Source organism: Electrona antarctica (genome assembly GCF_951216825.1).
Source record: "Electrona antarctica genome assembly, chromosome: 11".
In the NCBI taxonomy this organism is placed as follows: Eukaryota; Metazoa; Chordata; class Actinopteri; order Myctophiformes; family Myctophidae; genus Electrona; species Electrona antarctica.
In genome coordinates this window covers 51500647-51524093 of record NC_136792.1, presented here as the reverse complement: position 1 = coordinate 51524093, position 23447 = coordinate 51500647, and the positions used below count along the sequence as shown (strand labels likewise).

The following is a 23447-nucleotide window of genomic DNA, read 5'->3' as shown; positions in this document are numbered from 1 at the left end:
ATTTACACCCAAAGCTAAGATTCATCACCTCTACCAAAGTGCTGTGGACAAGGCCTTAAGGAGTCCAAATGGACACCTGGACTTGTTCCTGCGTTTCCTGCTGGGCCTCTCTTTGGACACCAATCAGAAACTCCTACAAAGGCTGCTGATACAGACAGGAAACACCTTCCAGACCAATCATAAAACCATCAAATACATCAAGGAGAAGATCACAGAGAATCCATCTCCAGAGAGAAGCATCAATCTGTTCCACTGTCTGAATGAGCTGAATGATCATTCTCTGGAGGAGGACATCCAACGGTACTCTGCTTCAGAGGAGGCTCTTCTGAGGCTGCTGCCCGTGCTCAAAGCCTCCAATAAAGCTCTGTAGGTTCACTGATGACTGGATATATTTCAGATATTATATGATCTTTCTTTAACAGAAAATCAATGAATAAATGCTTTCCCACTGTTTCTTCAGGCTGAGTGGCTGTAACCTGTCACAGAGATGCTGTCAGGAGTTATCGTCAGCTCTCAGCTCCAGCTCTAGTCTGAGAGAAGTTGACTTGAGCAATAACGACCTTCAGGACTCTGGAGTCAACCTTCTGGCTGTGGGACTGGGGAGTCCACACTGCATGTTGGAGACTCTCAAGTCAGTATAACTGTGTTCAACTGAGTTTAAATAAAACCCAATGTGTTTCTAAATTCAATGGAACAGAATGTATCATTGTGAAACGTGTGTGTGTGTGTGTGTGTGTGTGTGTGTGTGTGTGTGTGTGTGTGTGTGTGTGTGTGTGTGTGTGTGTGTGTGTGTGTGTGTGTGTGTGTGTGTGTGTGTGTGTGTGCATGACATCTATTGAATAAATGCTTTCCCACTGTTTCTTCAGGCTGAGTGGCTGTAACCTGTCAGAGAGATGCTGCCAGGAGTTATCGTCAGCTCTCAGCTCCAGCTCTAGTCTGAGAGAAGTTGACTTGAGCAATAACGACCTTCAGGACTCTGGAGTCAACCTTCTGGCTGTGGGACTGGGGAGTCCACACTGCATTTTGGAGACTCTCAAGTCAGTATAACTGTGTTCAACTGAGTTTAAATAAAACCCAATGTGTTTCTAAATTCAATGGAACAGAATGTATCAATGTGAAACTTCTGTGTGTGTGTGTGTGTGTGTGTGTGTGTGTGTGTGTGTGTGTGTGTGTGTGTGTGTGTGTGTGTGTGTGTGTGTGTGTGTGTGTGTGTGTGTGCAGTTTGTCAGGATGTCTGGTCACAGAGAAAGGCTGTTCTTCTCTGACCTCAGCTCTGCGCTCCAACCCTTCCCATTTGAGAGAGTTGAACTTGACCTTCAATCATCCAGGAGAATCAGGCGAAGCGATGCTCTCTGCTGCTGTGAAGGATCCACGCTACAGACTGGACACTCTGAGGTGTGTGTGCGTGTGTGTGTGTGTGTGTGTGCGCGTGTGTGTGTGTGCATAGTGTCTACTGTCTACTCAGACCACGTGTAAATACCAGACATCACATAATAATAAGTTAGTCAGTTCAACTCTGACAGCAGGAGGCTGTGAGAGACAGTTAGTCAGTTCAACTCTGACAGCAGGAGGCTGTGAGAGAGAAAGACCAACACGACATGTTCATCAGATTGCACCTGCTTGTCACTCCAGAATGACCTCTGTTCTGCCAGCTCACCTCTGATAGAAAATCAATAACTAGGTAATCAATAGGCTATGAATAAATATATGATCTATAGCTTTAGAGAAGGACAGCATACTGTGATGCTGTTCTGTGTTGTTTGATGTTTAATGGTTAATTATCAATTATATTATCATAGAGAATATTCAGGTGTGACTTTGTCTCTCCTCCAACTCCAGTGTGGACCACGGTGGAGAGTGTTGGCTGAAACCAGGTTTGAGGAAGAGCATGATGAGTAAGTTGCTATTCTGTTTTATTCATTCAATCAAAGCATCACATCCAGCTTTTAGGTCATTGGTTCTCAAAGTGGGGTCCGGGGACCCTCCAGGGGTCCTTGGGGGGTTCCAGGGGGTCCCCAGCTAAATGTGTTAATACAGCATCACAATAACTGTTAACCACTTTATCCATGGATATTTATGAACATTTAAAAAACCTTGAAAGTGTTTTAATGTTCTCTTCATGATGGGGGTCTGTGGCCAAATATAATATAAATGTGGGTCCTTTGAATGAAACAGTTTGAGAACCACTGACTTGATTGAAGATGATAATTACCATAACATGTAGACTAATACATTGATATTATTATAATAGCATGTAGACTAATACAGTGATATTATTATAATAAAATGTAGACTAATACAGTGATATTATTATAATAACATGTAGACTAATACAGTGATATTATTATAATAACATGTAGACTAATAGTGATATTATTAATAACATGTAGACTAATACAGTGATATTATTATAATAACATGTAGACTAATACAGTGATATTATTATAATAACATGTAGACTAATACAGTGATATTATTATAATAACATGTAGACTAATACAGTGATATTATTATAATAACATGTAGACTAATACAGTGATATTATTATAATAACATGTAGACTAATACAGTGATATTATTATAATAACATGTAGACTAATACAGTGATATTATTATAATAACATGTAGACTAATACAGTGATAGTATTATAATAACATGTAGACTAATACAGTGATATTATTATAATAACATGTAGACTAATACAGTGATATTATTATAATAACATGTAGACTAATACAGTGATATTATTATAATAACATGTAGACTAATACAGTGATATTATTATAATAACATGTAGACTAATACAGTGATATTATTATAATAACATGTAGACTAATACAGTGATATTATTATAATAACCACACAGTGGCACCACACAAAGCCAAAAACGGACCGCTCACCAACCTTAATCCGGTGGTTTTAACAGACCCCTCACCAATTTTAATCCGGTCGTTTTAACGGACCCCTCACCAACTTTAATCCGGTCGTTTTAACGGACCCCTCACCAACTTTAATCCGGTCGTTTTAACGGACCCCTCACCAACTTTAATCCGGTCGTTTTAACGGACCCCTCACCAACTTTAATCCGGTGGTTTTAACGGACCCCTCACCAACCTTAATCCGGTGGTTTTAACGGACCCTCACCAACTTTAATCAGGTCGCTTTAACGGACCCCTCACCAACTTTAATCCGGTGGTTTTAACGGACCCCTCACCAACCTTAATCCGGTGGTTTTAACGCACCCCTCACCAACCTTAATCCGGTGGTTTTAACGGACCCCTCACCAACCTTAATCCGGTCGTTTTAACGGACCCCTCACCAACCTTAATCCAGTCGTTTTAACGGACCCCTCACCAACCTTAATCCGGTCGTTTTAACGGACCCCTCACCAACCTTAATCGGTGGTTTTAACGGACCCCTCACCAACCTTAATCCGGTGGTTTTAACGGACCCCTCAACAACTTTAATCCGGTCGTTTTAACGCACCCCTCACCAACCTTAATCCGGTCGTTTTAACAGACCCCTCACCAACCTCAATCCGGTCGTTTTAACGGACCCCTCACCAACCTTAATCCGGTGGTTTTAACGGACCCTCACCAACTTTAATCCGGTCGTTTTAACGGACCCCTCACCAACTTTAATCCGGTGGTTTTAACGGACCCCTCACCAACCTTAATCCGGTGGTTTTAACGTACCCCTCACCAACCTTAATCCGGTGGTTTTAACGGACCCCTCACCAACCTTAATCCGGTCGTTTTAACGGACCCCTCACCAACCTTAATCCGGTCGTTTTAACGGACCCCTCACCAACCTTAATCCATTCTGGGTGGGAACCCCTTTTGGTGTTTTAAGCATTATGTTATACTTTAGCTATTGAAAAATAGCAGATCTACAAGCTCATAGCGCGACACAAAGTGCCGCGCTACGAGCTTGTAGGTCTGCTATTTTAGAAAAATCGTGAAAATGCGGCACAAATCTTTGATTATATATTCTTTCAGTGCGAACGTTTTTAACTCATATCTTTGCTTCTGAGGTGTCCCTAGATTTAGAACAACATATTTTCAAATGGGGGTCCGCGGCCAATTACATATAATGTTTGGGGTCCTTGACATGAAATATTGAGCACCACTGTTTTAACGGACCCCTCACCAACCATAATCCGGTCGTTTTAACGGACCCCTCACCAACCTTAATCCGGTGGTTTTAACGGACCCCTCACCAACCTTAATCTGGTGGTTTTAACGGACCCCTCACCAACTTTAATCCGGTCGTTTTAACGCACCCCTCACCAACCTTAATCTGGTGGTTTTAACGGACCCCTCACCAACTTTAATCCGGTCGTTTTAACGCACCCCTCACCAACCTTAATCCGGGCGTTTTAACGGACCCGTCACCAACCTTAATCCGGTCGTTTTAACGGACCCCTCACCAACCCTAATCCGGTCGTTTTAACGGACCCCTCACCAACCTTAATCCGGTCGTTTTAACGGACCCCTCACCAACCTTAATCCGGTGGTTTTAACGGACCCCTCACCAACCTTAATCCGGTGGTTTTAACGGACCCATCAACAACTTTAATCCGGTCGTTTTAACGCACCCCTCACCAACCTTAATCCGATCCTTTTAACAGACCCCTCACCAACCTTAATCCGGTCGTTTTAACGGACCCCTCACTAACCTTAATCCGGTCGTTTTAACGGACCCCTCACCAACTTTATTCCAGTCGTTTTAACGGACCCCTCACCAACTTTAATCCGGTCGTTTTAACGCACCCCTCACCAACCTTAATCCGGTGGTTTTAACGGACCCCTCACCAACCTTAATCCGGTGGTTTTAACGGACCCCTCACCAACTTTAATCCGGTCGTTTTAACGCACCCCTCACCAACCTTAATCCGGTCGTTTTAACAGACCCCTCACCAACCTTAATCCGGTCGTTTTAACGCACCCCTCACCAACCTTAATCTGGTGGTTTTAACGGACCCCTCACCAACTTTAATCCGGTCGTTTTAACGCACCCCTCACCAACCTTAATCTGGTGGTTTTAACGGACCCCTCACCAACTTTAATCAAGTCGTTTTAACGCACCCCTCACCAACCTTAATCCGGGCGTTTTAACGGACCCGTCACCAACCTTATTCCGGTCGTTTTAACGGACCCCTCACCAACCCTAATCCGGTCGTTTTAACGGACCCCTCACCAACCTTAATCCGGTCGTTTTAACGGACCCCTCACCAACCTTAATCAATTCTGGGCGGGAACCCCTTTTGGTGTTTTAAGCATTATGTTATACTTTAGCTATTGAAAAATAGCAGATCTACAAGCTCATAGCGCGACACAGAGTGCCGCGCTACGAGCTTGTAGGTCTGCTATTTTAGAAAAATCGTGAAAATGCGGCACAAATCTTTGAATATATATTCTTTCAGAGCGAACGTTTTTAACTCATATCTTTGCTTCTGAGGTGTCCCTAGATTTAGAACAACATATTTTCAAATGGGGGTCCGCGGCCAATTACATATAATGTTTGGGGTCCTTGACATGAAATATTGAGCACCACTGGTTTTAACGGACCCCTCACCAACCTTAATCCGGTGGTTTTAACGGACCCCTCACCAACCTTAATCCGGTGGTTTTAACGGAACCCTCAACAACTTTAATCCGGTCGTTTTAACGGACCCCTCACTAACCTTAATCCGGTCGTTTTAATGGACCCCTCACCAACTTTAATCCAGTCGTTTTAACGGACCCCTCACCAACTTTAATCCGGTCGTTTTAACGCACCCCTCACCAACCTTAATCCGGTGGTTTTAACGGACCCCTCACCAACTTTAATCCGGTCGTTTTAACTGACCCCTCACCAACCTTAATCCGGGCGTTTTAACGGACCCGTCACCAACCTTAAGCCGGTCGTTTTAACGGACCCCTCACCAACCTTAATCCGGTCGTTTTAACGGACCCCTCACCAACCTTAAACCGGTCGTTTTAACGGACCCCTCACCAACCTTAATCCATTCTGGGTGGGAACCCCTTTTGGTGTTTTAAGCATTATGTTATACTTTAGCTATTGAAAAATAGCAGATCTACAAGCTCATAGCGCGACACAGAGTGCCGCGCTACGAGCTTGTAGGTCTGCTATTTTAGAAAAATCATGAAAATGCGGCACAAATCTTTGAATATATATTCTTTCAGAGCGAACGTTTTTAACTCATATCTTTGCTTCTGAGGTGTCCCTAGATTTAGAACAACATATTTTCAAATGGGGGTCCGCGGCCAATTACATATAATGTTTGGGGTCCTTGACATGAAATATTGAGCACCACTGGTTTTAACGGACCCCTCACCAACCATAATCCGGTCGTTTTAACGGACCCCTCACCAACCTTAATCCGGTGGTTTTAACGGACCCCTCACCAACCTTAATCCGGTGGTTTTAACGGACCCCTCAACAACTTTAATCCGGTCGTTTTAACGGACCCATCAACAACTTTAATCCGGTCGTTTTAACGCACCCCTCACCAACCTTAATCCGGTCCTTTTAACAGACCCCTCACCAACCTTAATCCGGTCGTTTTAACGGACCCCTCACTAACCTTAATCCGGTCGTTTTAACGGACCCCTCACCAACTTTAATCCAGTCGTTTTAACGGACCCCTCACCAACTTTAATCCGGTCGTTTTAACGCACCCCTCACCAACCTTAATCCGGGCGTTTTAACGGACCCGTCACCAACCTTAATCCGGTCGTTTTAACGGACCCCTCACCAACCCTAATCCGGTGGTTTTAACGGACCCCTCACCAACCTTAATCCGGTGGTTTTAACGGACCCCTCACCAACCTTAATCCGGTGGTTTTAACGGACCCATCAACAACTTTAATCCGGTCGTTTTAACGCACCCCTCACCAACCTTAATCCGGTCCTTTTAACAGACCCCTCACCAACCTTAATCCGGTCGTTTTAACGGACCCCTCACTAACCTTAATCCGGTCGTTTTAACGGACCCCTCACCAACTTTAATCCGGTCATTTTAACGCACCCCTCACCAACCTTAATCCGGTCGTTTTAACGCACCCCTCACCAACCTTAATCCGGTCGTTTTAACGGGCCCCTCACCAACTTTAATGCGGTCGTTTTAACGCACCCCTCACCAACCTTAATCCGGTCGTTTTAACGGACCCCTCACCAACCTTAATCCGGTCGTTTTAACGGACCCCTCACCAACCTTAATCCATTCTGGGCGGGAACCCCTTTTGGTGTTTTAAGCATTATGTTATACTTTAGCTATTGAAAAATAGCAGATCTACAAGCTCATAGCGCGACACCGAGTGCCGCGCTACGAGCTTGTAGGTCTGCTATTTTAGAAAAATCATGAAAATGCGGCACAAATCTTTGAATATGTATTCTTTCAGAGCGAACGTTTTTAACTCATATCTTTGCTTCTGAGGCGTCCCTAGAACAACATATTTTCAAATGGGGGTCCGCGGCCAATTACATATAATGTTTGGGGTCCTTGACATGAAATATTGAGCACCACTGATATAGAAATTTAGGTATTTCAGAAAACTGTCAGGATTTAGAAGACCTTTTTTAAATTTCGACATCAGTCCTAAATGGGTTAATCCGATCGTTTTAACGGACCCCTCACCAACCTTAATCCAGTCATTTTAACGGACCCCTCACCAACCTTAATCCGGTCGTTTTAACGGACCCCTCACCAACCTTAATCCGGTCGTTTTAACGCACCCCTCACTAACCTTAATCCGCTCGTTTTAACGGACCCCTCACCAACCTTAATCCGGTCGTTTTAACGGACCCCTCACCAACCTTAATCCGGTCGTTTTAACGGACCCCTCACCAACCTTAATCCGGTCGTTTTAACAGACCCCTCACCAACCTTAACCCATTTTGGGCGGGAACCCCTTTTGGTGTTTTAAGCATTATGTTATACTTTAGCTATTGAAAAATAGCAGATCTACAAGCTCATAGCGTGGCACCGAGTGCGGCGCTATGAGCTTGTAGGTCTGCTATTTTTGAAAAATCATGAAAATGCGGCACAAATCTTTGAATATGTATTCTTTCAGAGCGAACGTTTTTAACTCATATCTTTGCTTCTGAGGGGTCCCTAGAACAACATTTTCAAATGGGGGACCTTAATCCGGTGGTTTTAACGGACCCCTCACCAACCTTAATCCGGTGGTTTGAACGGACCCCTCACCAACTTTAATCCGGTCGTTTTAACGCACCCCTCACCAACCTTAATCCGGTCGTTTTAACGGACCCCTCACCAACCTTAATCCGGTCGTTTTACGGACCCCTCACCAACCTTAATCCGGTCGTTTTAACGCACCCCTCACTAACCTTAATCCGGTCGTTTTAACGGACCCCTCACCAACCTTAATCCGGTCATTTTAACGGACCCCTCACCAACTTCAATCTGGTCGTTTTAACGGACCCCTCACCAACCTTAATCCAGTCGTTTTAACGGACCCCTCACCAACCTTAATTTGGTCGTTTTAACGGACCACTCACCAACTTTAATCCGGTCGTTTTAACGCACCCCTCACCAACCTTAATCCAGTCGTTTTAACGGACCCCTCACCAACCTTAATCCGGTCGTTTTAACGGACCCCTCACCAACCTTAATCCGGTGGTTTTAACGGACCTTTCACCAACCTTAATCCGGTGGTTTTAACGGACCCCTCACCAACTTTAATCCGGTCGTTTTAACGAACCCCTCACCAACCTTAATCCGGTCGTTTTAACGGACCCCTCACCAACCTTAATCCGGTCGTTTTAACGGACCCCTCACCAACCTTAACCCGGTCGTTTTAACGGACCCCTCACCAACCTTAATCCGGTCGTTTTAACGGACCCCTCACCAACCTTAATCCATTCTGGGCGGGAACCCCTTTTGGTGTTTTAAGCATTATGTTATACTTTAGCTATTGAAAAATAGCAGATCTACAAGCTCATAGCGCGACACCGAGTGCCGCGCTACGAGCTTGAAAGTCTGCTATTTTAGAAAAATCATGAAAATGCGGCACAAATCTTTGAATATATAGTCTTTCAGAGCGAACGATTTTAACTCATATCTTTGCTTCTGAGACGTCCCTAGAACATATTTTCAAATGGGGGTCCGCGGCCAATTACATATAATGTTTGGGGTCCTTGACATGAAATATTGAGCACCACTGATATAGAAACTTAGGTATTTCAGAAAACTGTCAGGATTTAGAAGACTTTTTTTAAATTTCGACATCAGTCCATTATGGGTTAATCCGGTGGTTTTAACGGACCCCTCACCAACCTTAATCCGGTGGTTTTAACGGACCCCTCACCAACCTTAATCCGGTCGTTTTAACGGACCCATCACCAACCTTAATCCGGTGGTTTTAACGGACCCCTCACCAACCTTAATCCGGTCGTTTTAACGGACCCCTCACCAACCTTAATCCGGTCGTTTTAACAGACCCCTCACCAACCTTAATCCGGTCGTTTTAACGGACCCCTCACCAACCTTAATCCGGTGGTTTTAACGGACCCCTCAAAAACTTTAATCCGGTCGTTTTAACGCACCCCTCACCAACCTTAATCCGGTCGTTTTAACAGACCCCTCACCAACCTTAATCCGGTCGTTTTAACGGACCCCTCACTAACTTTAATCCAGTCGTTTTAACGGACCCCTCACCAACTTTAATCCGGTCGTTTTAACGGACCCCTCACCAACCTTAATCCATTCTGGGCGGGAACCCTTTTTGGTGTTTTAAGCATTATGTTATACTTTAGCTATTGAAAAATAGAAGATCTACAAGCTCATAGCGCGACACCGAGTGCCGCGCTACGAGCTTGTAGCTCTGCTATTTTAGAAAAATCATGAAAATGCGGCACAAATCTTTGAATATGTATTCTTTCAGAGTGAACGTTTTTAACTCATATCTTTGCTTCTGAGGCGTCCCTAGAACAACATATTTTCAAATGGGGGTCCGCGGCCAATTACATATAAATGTTTGGGGTCCTTGACATGAAATATTGAGCACCACTGATATAGAAACGTAGGTATTTCAGAAAACTGTCAGGATTTAGAAGACCTTTTTTAAATTTCGACATCAGTCCAATATGGGTTAATCCGGTGGTTTTAACGGACCCCTCACCAACCTTAATCCGGTCGTTTTAACGGACCCCTCACCAACCTTAATCCAGTCGTTTTAACGGACCCCTCACCAACTTCAACCTGGTCGTTTTAACGGACCCCTCACCAACCTTAATCCAGTCGTTTTAACGGACCCCTCACCAACCTTAATTTGGTCGTTTTAACGGACCCCTCACCAACCTTAATCCGGTCGTTTTAACAGACCCCTCACCAACCTTAATCCGGTCATTTTAACGGACCCCTCACCAACCTTAATCCGGTCGTTTTAACGGACCCATCACCAACCTTAATCCGGTGGTTTTAACGGACCCCTCACCAACCTTAATCCGGTCGTTTTAACTGACCCCTCACCAACCTTTATCCGGTGGTTTTAACGGACCCCTCACCAACCTTAATCCGGTGGTTTTAACGGACCCCTCAAAAACTTTAATCCGGTCGTTTTAACGCACCCCTCACCAACCTTAATCCGGTCGTTTTAACAGACCCCTCACCAACCTTAATCCGGTCGTTTTAACGGACCCCTCACCAACTTTAAACCGGTCGTTTTAACGCACCCCTCACCAACCTTAATCCAGTCGTTTTAACGGACCCCTCACCAACCTTAATCCGGTCGTTTTAACGCACCCCTCACCAACCTTAATCCGGTCGTTTTAACAGACCCCTCACCAACCTTAATCCGGTCGTTTTAACGGACCCCTCACCAACTTTAAACCGGTCGTTTTAACGCACCCCTCACCAACCTTAATCCGGTCGTTTTAACGCACCCCTCACCAACCTTAATCCGGTCGTTTTAACAGACCCCTCACCAACCTTAATCCGGTCGTTTTAACGGACCCCTCACCAACTTTAAACCGGTCGTTTTAACGCACCCCTCACCAACCTTAATCCAGTCGTTTTAACGGACCCCTCACCAACCTTAATCCGGTGGTTTTAACGGACCCCTCACCAACCTTAATCCGGTGGTTTTAACGGACCCCTCACCAACTTTAATCCGGTCGTTTTAACGGACCCCTCACCAACCTTAATCCGGTCGTTTTAACAGACCCCTCACCAACCTTAATCCGGTCGTTTTAACGGACCCCTCATCAACCTTAATCCATTCTGGGCGGGAACCCCTTTTGGTGTTTTAAGCATTATGTTATACTTTTGCTATTGAAAAATAGCAGATCTACAAGCTCATAGCGCGACACCGAGTGCCGCGCTACGAGCTTGTAGGTCTGCTATTTTAGAAAAATCATGAAAATGCGGCACAAATCTTTGAATATATATTCTTTCCCTGCGAACGTTTTTAACTCATATCTTTGCTTCTGAGGGGTCCCTAGAACAACATATTTTCAAATGGGGGTCCGCGGCCAATTACATATAATGTTTGGGGTCCTTGACATGAAATATTGAGCACCACTGATATAGAAACTTAGGTATTTCAGAAAACTGTCAGGATTTAGAAGACATTTTTTAAATTTCGACGTCAGTCCTAAATGGGTTAATCCGATCATTTTAACGGACCCCTCACCAACATTAATCCGGTCGTTTTAACGGACCCCCTCACCAACTTTAATCCGGTCGTTTTAATGGACCCCTCACCAACCTTAATCCGGTCGTTTTAACGCACCCCTCACCAACCTTAATCCGGTCGTTTTAACGGACCCCTCACCAACCTTAATCCGGTCGTTTTAACGGACCCCTAACCAACCTTAATCCGGTCGTTTTAACGGACCCCTCACCAACCTTAATCCGGTGGTCTTAACGGTCTATTGCCTAACGAGGCATGCTACCAGCTGGCTGCTGGAATTCTTCTCTAGAGTCTACTTCATTAGAACACGGCCAAGTCATGTCAAAGAAAAGGAAAAACCCCGCCCAGTAGGGGAGGGGTTCCCATATGTCTGTCAGAAAGCCTTGAGGGTTGATTTCACCCAACACCTCATCAAGTCACCAAATAGCTGTCTGTCACGGGCATGGTGCGCCCTCTAGCGGTGACATGTGGGCATTACAGTCCATCTGTTACCATTGAAAGCAGAGGATGGTTAGTTACAGTAATGTGAGGTCACTGAGGTGAAATTATTATTATTATTATTATTATTATTATTATTATTATTATTATTATTATTATTATTATTATTATTATTATTATTATGTGTGATTGTAAACTGGTGCTGTATTGCATGTTGTTCTTCTCATCAGATGTGTGTGAACTCACACTGGATCCAAACACAGCATACAGTCACCTCTCTCTGTCTGAGAACAACAGGAAGGTGAGCTGGGTGAGAGAGGATCAGAACTATCCTCCTCATCCACACAGATTTGAGACCTACCCTCAGGTGATGTCCAGAGAGACACTGAGTGGACGCTGTTACTATGAGGTAAAGTGTAGTGGAGGGTTTGCTGTAGCAGTGGCACACGGAGAAAACCCCAGACAGGGTGATGAGAGTAGGTTTGGACTCAATGATCAGTCCTGGAGTCTGACCTGTGATGGTGATAATAACATGTACTATGTGTGGCACAATGAGGAGTACACTGACCTCCCTGTCAGACGCTCCTCCTCCTCCTCCACAGTAGCAGTGTATGTAGACCATGCTGCTGGCACTGTGTCCTTCTACACACTGTCCTCTGACACACTCACACACCTGCACACCTTCCAGTCCAGGTTCACTGGACCTCTCTATGCTGGGTTCTGGTGCTGGGGGGTGGGGAGCTCAGTGTCTCTGTGAGTCAGAGGAGGAGGAGGAGCTACATGTAGCACTGTGTGTGTGTGTGTGTGTGTGTGTGTGTGTGTGTGTGTGTGTGTGTGTGTGTGTGTGTGTGTGTGTGTGTGTGTGTGTGTGTGTGTGTGTGTGTGTGTGTGTGTGTGTGTGTGTGTGTATGTGTGTGTGTGTGTGTGCAAACATGAATTATGCTACAGAAATGCGCGCGCACACACACACACACACACACACACACACACACACACACACACACACACACACACACACACACACACACACACACACACACACACACACACACACACACACACACACACACACACACACAGGCTCCTCAGTGTTTATTGATGTAAATGATTGATGTTATTATTATTAGAACGCCTGTAGTATTTTCTGTACATTTTGTAAATAAAGTGTAATTTAGTTGTAGGACATTTTAAATGTTTTAACTGTTTTAACTGTTTTGTAAAACTGTGGTTCTCAAACTTTATACCACATTTCAACAACCTCCATTATGCCTTCAGACCCCCATAACCAAATGGACCCTTTTGGTTCCATTTGTTACACTCTCAGAGTCACAGACCTGTAAGGGTCCATTTGGTTCCATGTGTTACACTCTCAGAGTTACAGACCTGTAAGGGTCCATTTGGTTCCATTTGTACACTCTCAGAGTTACAGACCCGTACGGGTCCATTTGGTTCCATGTGTTACACTCTCAGAGTTACAGACCCGTAAGGGTCCATTTGGTTCCATGTGTTACACTCTCAGAGTTACAGACCTGTAAGGGTCCATTTGGTTCCATGTGTTACACTCTCAGAGTTACAGACCCGTTAGGGTCCATTTGGTTCCATGTGTTACACCCTCAGAGTTACAGACCTGTAAGGGTCCATTTGGTTCCATTTGTACACTCTCAGAGTTACAGACCCGTTAGGGTCCATTTGGTTCCATGTGTTACACCCTCAGAGTTACAGACCTGTAAGGGTCCATTTGGTTCCATTTGTACACTCTCAGAGTTACAGACCTGTAAGGGTCCATTTGGTTCCATTTGTACACTCTCAGAGTTACAGACATGTAAGGGTCCATTTGGTCATACTGGCCGTCATCACAAAATGTGATGAGGTCAGTACATTTGGGCAAGTGGATAGGGCCAAATTTGGGCCAAGGAGTGTTTTTCATGCAAAACTAAAGCTTGGAATAGATTCAGAATCATGAAAACCCCCTAGTTTGACACGTCACATGATGCACATGAGCTGCACATGAGCTGCACATGAGCTGCACATGAGCTACATGATTTCAAACACTAACATTTGGATAACAAAAGGATTTCAAACATTTCCGTTCCCCTTCCCTACAGCAGGAGGAGCTGTTTCCCTTTGTTTTGCTTGAACTGAACTCTCAAAGACCAATTTTTGCGTTATTTGAACTAATAACCCCATTTGTGCCCAAGGTTTTGAGTTGAACATTTATTGAATATTCTTTGTGTTGGTTGGTTCTTACTTGGTTTCTTTCTTTCGTTCTGAATATTGAATTCCATTTATGTTGATGTTTTGTTGTTTTCATTGTAAAGTAAATGTTGTAACCTGACCCAGCCTGGTTCTAACCTTACAATACACTGTTCACTGTAACCTGACCCAGCCTGGTTCTATCCTTACAATACACCACTGTTCACTGTAACCTGACCCAGCCTGGTTCTATCCTTACAATACACTGTTCACTGTAACCTGACCCAGCCTGGTTCTAACCTTACAATACACCACTGTTCACTGTAACCTGACCCAGCCTGGTTCTAACCTTACAATACACCACTGTTCACTGTAACCTGACCCAGCCTGGTTCTATCCTTACAATACACCACTGTTCACTGTAACCTGACCCAGCCTGGTTCTATCCTTACAATACACTGTTCACTGTAACCTGCCCCAGCCTGGTTCTATCCTTACAATACACCACTGTTCACTGTAACCTGACCCAGCCTGGTTCTAACCTTACAATACACTGTTCACTGTAACCTGACCCAGCCTGGTTCTATCCTTACAATACACCACTGTTCACTGTAACCTGACCCAGTCTGGTTCTAACCTTACAATACACTGTTCACTGTAACCTGACCCAGCCTGGTTCTATCCTTACAATACACCACTGTTCACTGTAACCTGACCCAGCCTGGTTCTAACCTTACAATACACTGTTCACTGTAACCTGACCCAGCCTGGTTCTATCCTTACAATACACCACTGTTCACTGTAACCTGACCCAGTCTGGTTCTAACCTTACAATACACTGTTCACTGTAACCTGACCCAGCCTGGTTCTATCCTTACAATACACCACTGTTCACTGTAACCTGACCCAGCCTGGTTCTAACCTTACAATACACCACTGTTCACTGTAACCTGACCCAGCCTGGTTCTATCCTTACAATACACCACTGTTCACTGTAACCTGACCCAGCCTGGTTCTAACCTTACAATACACTGTTCACTGTAACCTGACCCAGCCTGGTTTTATCCTTACAATACACCACTGTTCACTGTAACCTGACCCAGCCTGGTTCTATCCTTACAATACACCACTGTTCACTGTAACCTGACCCAGCCTGGTTCTATCCTTACAATACACCACTGTTCACTGTAACCTGACCCAGCCTGGTTCTAACCTTACAATACACCACTGTTCACTGTAACCTGACCCAGCCTGGTTCTATCCTTACAATACACCACTGTTCACTGTAACCTGACCCAGCCTGGTTCTATCCTTACAATACACCACTGTTCACTGTAACCTGACCCAGCCTGGTTCTATCCTTACAATACACCACTGTTCACTGTAACCTGACCCAGCCTGGTTCTAACCTTACAATACACCACTGTTCACTGTAACCTGACCCAGTCTGGTTCTATCCTTACAATACACCACTGTTCACTGTAACCTGACCCAGTCTGGTTCTATCCTTACAATACACCACTGTTCACTGTAACCTGACCCAGCCTGGTTCTATCCTTACAATACACCACTGTTCACTGTAACCTGACCCAGCCTGGTTCTAACCTTACAATACACTGTTCACTGTAACCTGACCCAGCCTGGTTCTATCCTTACAATACACCACTGTTCACTGTAACCTGACCCAGTCTGGTTCTATCCTTACAATACACCACTGTTCACTGTAACCTGACCCAGCCTGGTTCTATCCTTACAATACACCACTGTTCACTGTAACCTGACCCAGCCTGGTTCTATCCTTCCAATACACCACTGTTCACTGTAACCTGACCCAGCCTGGTTCTAACCTTACAATACACCACTGTTCACTGTAACCTGACCCAGCCTGGTTCTATCCTTACAATACACCACTGTTCACTGTAACCTGACCCAGTCTGGTTCTATCCTTACAATACACCACTGTTCACTGTAACCTGACCCAGCCTGGTTCTATCCTTACAATACACCACTGTTCACTGTAACCTGACCCAGCCTGGTTCTAACCTTACAATACACTGTTCACTGTAACCTGACCCAGCCTGGTTCTATCCTTACAATACACCACTGTTCACTGTAACCTGACCCAGCCTGGTTCTAACCTTACAATACACCACTGTTCACTGTAACCTGACCCAGCCTGGTTCTATCCTTACAATACACCACTGTTCACTGTAACCTGACCCAGCCTGGTTCTATCCTTACAATACACCACTGTTCACTGTAACCTGACCCAGCCTGGTTCTATCCTTACAATACACCACTGTTCCAATCTAAAAATAAATGTTCTTTATTTTTTATTGAGTCCTACACCAGTGGTTCCCAAAGTGTGGTCCGGGGACCCCCAGGGGTCCTTGAGGGAGTTCCAGGGGGTCCCCAGCTAAATCATAGTTTGGAACCAAATGGACCCTTATGGGTCTGTAACTCTGGGAGTGGGTCCATTTGGTTCCATGTGTACACTCTCAGAGTTAAATTAACATTGATTTATACAATATAAATTGGGGGTCCCAGAGATAGAAATGCCATTAAATGGGGGGTCCGTAGACTAATGCATGTCAAACTGGGGGGTCCTTTAATCCATTTTGGGCGGGAACCCCTGTTGGTGTTTTAAGCATTTTGTTATACTTTAGCTATTGAAAAATAGCAGCCCTACAAGTTCACAGCGCGGCACCGAGTGCCGCGCTGTGAACTTGTAGGGCTGCTATTTTTGAAAAATCGTGAAAATGTGCAGATGGGGGTCGGCGGCCAATTTCATAACATTGTTGGGGTCCTTGACATGAAATATTGAGAACCACTGACATAGAAACATAAGGTTTTAGGCATTATGTTATACTTTAGCTATTGAAAAATAGCAGACCTACAAGCTCGTAGCGTGCCACTTGTAGGTCTGCTATTTTTGAAAAATCGTGAAAATGCGCCACAAATCTTTGAATATATATTCTTTCATAGCAAACGTTTTTTTTAACTAATCTTTGCTTCTGAGGGGTCCTCCCTAGAACAACATATTTTCAGATGAGGGTCGGTGGCCAAATACATAATAATGTTTGGGGTCCTTGACATGAAATATTGAGAACGACTGACATAGAAACTGTCAGGATTTAGAAGGCATTTGTAGAATCGTCCTCAGGTCTAAATAGGTTAAATTAAACGGGTTGAGAATCACTGCTAGAGCTGTAAACATCTTCTCTTAGGGGGTCCCTCAGTCCCTGCATGGCATGTCTTTTCAAATGGGGGTCCTTGACATGAAAAGGTTTGGGAACCACTGCCTTACACCACCACACACACACACAGGAGAGGCTAGGTTCCTCTCTGGTAGCTACAGGCTGCCTGGCACCCCAAATAAGTTCCTCTGGTAGCTACAGGCTGCCTGGCCCCCCAAATAAGTTCCTCTCTGGTAGCTACAGGCTAGCCTGGTTAATAAACCAGACCGAATCAGCCGTTGGCAAAAAAAAGTTGCCTACCAGCGGATTTCGGTCTGGCGAGGCTCAGTAGCACGCCTCTTTCCTACAATCGAGAACAGGTCGGACCAATCGGGACACGGTATGCAATATGGGCGGGCTTTGGTACAGTGACGTTCAATGCTTGAGACTTTTGACTGACAGTAGCTCTGACCAATTGCGTCAAAGAGAAAATGTTTGAACCCGCCCCCCGGGAAATGAAATCCAAGTGGAGCCAGCCCAGACTGATATACCGCGACAGTGTTGTGTGATATTAGTCTGGCTTATTAGCCAGGCTAGCTACAGGCTGCCTGGCACCGCACATAAGTTCCTCTCTGGTAGCTACAGGCTGCCTGGCACCCCAAATAAGTTCCTCTCTGGTAGCTACAGGCTGCCTGGCACCGCACATAATTCTTCTCTCACAGTACATTTTGCAGAGTAAATTTTAGAGTAGATTTTACTCCCAAAAAGATAGTATTTGGTCCCAGTCCAAATAAGAGTAAAAATTACTGGTCACAGTTAGATTTTCAGAGTTATTTCTACTCTATTTAGAGTTTACATTTAACTCCACAAGATGAAATGGAGTAAATACTCCATTTAGCATAAGAACAACTCCAACACCATTTCACTCAACACAGAGTAGTATTTTACTGAGAAGTAATTCCATCAGAATAGAGTAGTATTTTACTCTGTACAGGAGAAGTAATTCCATCAGAATAGAGTAGTATTTTACTCTGTACAGGAGAAGTAATTCCATCAGAATAGAGTAGTATTTTACTCTGTACAGAGAAGTAATTCCATCAGAATAGAGTAGTATTTTACTCTGTACAGGAGAAGTAATTCCATCAGAATATAGTATTTTACTCTGTACAGGAGAAGTAATTCCATCAGAATAGAGTAGTATTTTACTCTCTACAGAGCAGTAATTCCATCAGAATAGAGTAGTATTTTACTCTGTACAGGAGAAGTAATTCCATCAGAATAGAGTAGTATTTTACTCTGTACAGGAGAAGTAATTCCATCAGAATAGAGTAGTATTGTACTCTGTACAGGAGAAGTAATTCCATCAGAATAGAGTAGTATTTTACTCTGTACAGGAGAAGTAATTCCATCAGAATAGAGTAGTATTTTACTCTGTACAGAGAAGTAATTCCATCAGAATAGAGTAGTATTTTACTCTGTACAGGAGAAGTAATTCCATTAGAATATAGTATTTTACTCTGTACAGGAGAAGTAATTCCATCAGAATAGAGTAGTATTTTACTCTCTACAGAGCAGTAATTCCATCAGAATAGAGTAGTATTTTACTCTGTACAGGAGAAGTAATTCCATCAGAATAGAGTAGTATTTTACTCTGTACAGGAGAAGTAATTCCATCAGAATAGAGTAGTATTTTACTCTGTACAGGAGAAGTAATTCCATCAGAATAGAGTAGTATTTTACTCTGTACAGGAGAAGTAATTCCATCAGAATAGAGTAGTATTTTACTCTGTACATGAGAAGTAATTCCATCAGAATAGAGTAGTATTTTACTCTGTACAGGAGAAGTAATTCCATCAGAATAGAGTAGTATTTTACTCTGTACAGGAGAAGTAATTCCATCAGAATAGAGTAGTATTTTACTCTGTGCAGGAGAAGTAATTCCATCAGAATAGAGTAGTATTTTACTCTGTACAGGAGAAGTAATTCCATCAGAATAGAGTAGTATTGTACTCTGTACAGGAGAAGTAATTCACTCAGAATAGAGTAGTATTTTACTCTGTACAGGAGAAGTAATTCACTCAGAATAGAGTAGTATTTTACTCTGTACAGGAGAAGTAATTCACTCAGAATAGAGTAGTATTTTACTCTGTACAGGAGAAGTAATTCCATCAGAATAGAGTAGTATTTTACTCTGTACAGAGAAGTAATTCCATCAGAATAGAGTAGTATTTTACTCTGTACAGTTGAAGTAATTCCATCAGAATATAGTATTTTACTCTGTACAGGAGAAGTAATTACATCAGAATAGAGTAGTATTTTACTCTCTACAGAGCAGTAATTCCATCAGAATAGAGTAGTATTTTACTCTGTACAGGAGAAGTAATTCCATCAAAATAGAGTAGTATTTTACTCTGTACAAGAGAAGTAATTCCATCAGAATAGAGTAGTATTTTACTCTGTACAGGAGAAGTAATTCCATCAGAATAGAGTAGTATTTTACTCTTTACAGGAGAAGTAATTCCATCAGAATAGAGTAGTATTTTACTCTGTACAGGAGAAGTAATTCCATCCAGCACGTAGTATTTTACTACGTACAGAGCGTCAGAGTTCTCCAGGACAGACGACACTTCAGGGGCGCCCCGACCCACGGACTGATATGATCCAATCTGATTTGTGATGTAACAGGTCGTATTTGTGATGTAACAGGTCGTATTTGTGATGTAACAGGTCGTATTTGTGATGTAACAGGTCGTATTTGCTTTCATCTATGTCTTTGCTGTTCATATGCAGATCACATGACCATTCATTTTGGGATAAGTATCTTAAATCTTATGATTCCATGACTTATGTTTACAGCCTGTTTATTGGACTATCTGATAACTCTCGCACGATAACGACGCATCATAGCTAAAGTATAACATAATGCTTAAAACACCAAAAGGGGTTCTCGCCCGAACCACACCATGATGCAGTTACCTTAGTCCATGTTGCACTACACGGTTCTTACAGCCCCTCCCACAGCAGCAGGCCTGGTTACACTCAAAGATGAACGGAGGGTCTTCAAGGTAGAACTCCGGTAGCAAGCGCCCTCCCTGAAGGTCAGATAACAGGAAAAAAATCACACCCGTGTGAACTGAGTGGTGTAAGGTCTTATATAGACTGATCAGCTGTGGTCTGACGTAATGTCTGACGTAATGAAATCACACCCGTGTGAACTGGGTGACCATAGCAACCATGCTCATTTTTGAGTGGTGTAAACCACTCCTACGACTGGCTTTGTTAGTTTACGTGTCTGTCTGTCTGTCTGTTCGTACCAAAAAATGAGCATGCTTGCTACGGTCACCCAGTTCACACAGGTGTGATTTCATTACGTCAGACATTACGTCAGACCACAGCTGATCAGGCTATATAAGACCTTACACCACTCAGTTCACACGGGTGTGATTTTTTTTGGTACGAACAGACACGGGTACATTTTTGAGTGGTGTAAACCACTCCTACAACTGGCTTTGTTAGTTTACGTGTCTGTCTGTTCGTACCAAAAAATGAGCATAGTTGCTATGGTCACCCAGTTCACACGGGTGTGATTTAATTACGTCAGACCACAGCTGATCAGTCTATATAAGACCTTACACCACTCAGTTCACACGGGTGTGATTTTTTTGAGTGGTGTAAACCACTCCTACAACTGGCTTTGTTAGTTTACGTGTCTGTTCATACCAAAAAATGAGCATGGTTGCTATGGTCACCCAGTTCACACGGGTGTGATTTCATTACGTCAGACCACAGCTGATCAGTCTATATAAGACCTTACACCACTCAGTTCACACGGGTGTGATTTTTTTTGGTACCACTCAAAAAGACACACACTGAGGGGTGGGGTCTGCGTGTATACATTTTCACATAAGATCACAATGCATTGCGATGTGGACAGTACTGGTGCCTTGCACTGTGCACATGTAGACAGTACTGGTGCCTTGCACTGTGCACATGTAGACAGTACTGGTGCCTTGCACTGTGCACATGTGGACAGTACTGGTGCCTTGCACTGTGCACATGTGGACAGTACTGGTGCCTTGCACTGTGCACATGTGGACAGTACTGGTGCCTTGCACTGTGCACATGTGGACAGTACTGGTGCCTTGCACTGTGCACATGTGGACAGTACTGGTGCCTTGCACTGTGCACATGTAGACAGTACTGGTGCCTTGCACTGTGCACATGTGGACAGTACTGGTGCCTTGCACTGTGCACATGTAGACAGTACTGGTGCCTTGCACTGTGCACATGTGGACAGTACTGGTGCCTTGCACTGTGCACATGTGGACAGTACTGGTGCCTTGCACTGTGCACATGTGGACAGTACTGGTGCCTTGCACTGTGCACATGTGGACAGTACTGGTGCCATGCACTGTGCACATGTGGACAGTACTGGTGCCTTGCACTGTGCACATGTGGACAGTACTGGTGCCGTGCACTGTGCACATGTGGACAGTACTGGTGCCTTGCACTGTGCACATGTGGACAGTACTGGTGCCGTGCACTGTGCACATGTGGACAGTACTGGTGCCGTGCACTGTGCACATGTGGACAGTACTGGTGCCGTGCACTGTGCACATGTGGACAGTACTGGTGCCGTGCACTGTGCACATGTGGACAGTACTGGTGCCGTGCACTGTGCACATGTGGACAGTACTGGTGCCGTGCACTGTGCACATGTGGACAGTACTGGTACCATGCACTGTGCACATGTAGACAGTACTGGTACCATGCACTGTGCACATGTAGACAGTACTGGTACCATGCACTGTGCACATGTAGACAGTACTGGTGCCATGCACTGTGCACATGTAGACAGTACTGGTGCCGTGCACTGTGCACATGTAGACAGTACTGGTGCCGTGCACTGTGCACATGTAGACAGTACTGGTGCCGTGCACTGTGCACATGTAGACAGTACTGGTGCCGTGCACTGTGCACATGTGGACAGTACTGGTACCATGCACTGTGCACATGTAGACAGTACTGGTGCCTTGCACTGTGCACATGTAGACAGTACTGGTGCCGTGCACTGTGCACATGTGGACAGTACTGGTACCATGCACTGTGCACATGTAGACAGTACTGGTGCCGTGCACTGTGCACATGTGGACAGTACTGGTACCATGCACTGTGCACATGTAGACAGTACTGGTGCCGTGCACTGTGCACATGTGGACAGTACTGGTACCATGCACTGTGCACATGTAGACAGTACTGGTGCCGTGCACTGTGCACATGTAGACAGTACTGGTACCATGCACTGTGCACATGTAGACAGTACTGGTACCATGCACTGTGCACATGTAGACAGTACTGGTGCCGTGCACTGTGCACATGTAGACAGTACTGGTGCCGTGCACTGTGCACATGTAGACAGTACTGGTGCCGTGCACTGTGCACATGTAGACAGTACTGGTGCCATGCACTGTGCACATGTAGACAGTACTGGTGCCGTGCACTGTGCACATGTAGACAGTACTGGTGCCGTGCACTGTGCACATGTAGACAGTACTGGTGCCGTGCACTGTGCACATGTAGACAGTACTGGTGCCGTGCACTGTGCACATGTGGGCAGTACTGGTACCATGCACTGTGCACATGTAGACAGTACTGGTGCCTTGCACTGTGCACATGTAGACAGTACTGGTGCCGTGCACTGTGCACATGTGGACAGTACTGGTACCATGCACTGTGCACATGTAGACAGTACTGGTGCCGTGCACTGTGCACATGTGGACAGTACTGGTACCATGCACTGTGCACATGTAGACAGTACTGGTGCCGTGCACTGTGCACATGTGGACAGTACTGGTACCATGCACTGTGCACATGTAGACAGTACTGGTGCCGTGCACTGTGCACATGTAGACAGTACTGGTACCATGCACTGTGCACATGTAGACAGTACTGGTACCATGCACTGTGCACATGTAGACA

The 23447-nt window shown here is 44.6% G+C and overlaps 1 pseudogene across 1 annotated transcript in view; it reads left to right on the top strand.

Annotated features, from left to right (window-relative positions):
• LOC306932834 (NACHT, LRR and PYD domains-containing protein 3-like) overlaps positions 1-1047 on the top strand; it is a 9866-nt pseudogene extending 8819 nt beyond the window's left edge. The window contains exons 4-6 of the transcript in view: positions 1-366; positions 461-631; positions 867-1047. The exon at positions 1-366 is cut by the window's left edge and continues 1321 nt beyond it. The product of the transcript in view is annotated as an NACHT, LRR and PYD domains-containing protein 3-like (transcript). The remainder of the gene's footprint in view (positions 367-460; positions 632-866) is intronic.
• Positions 1048-23447: the final 22400 nt, after the last annotated feature.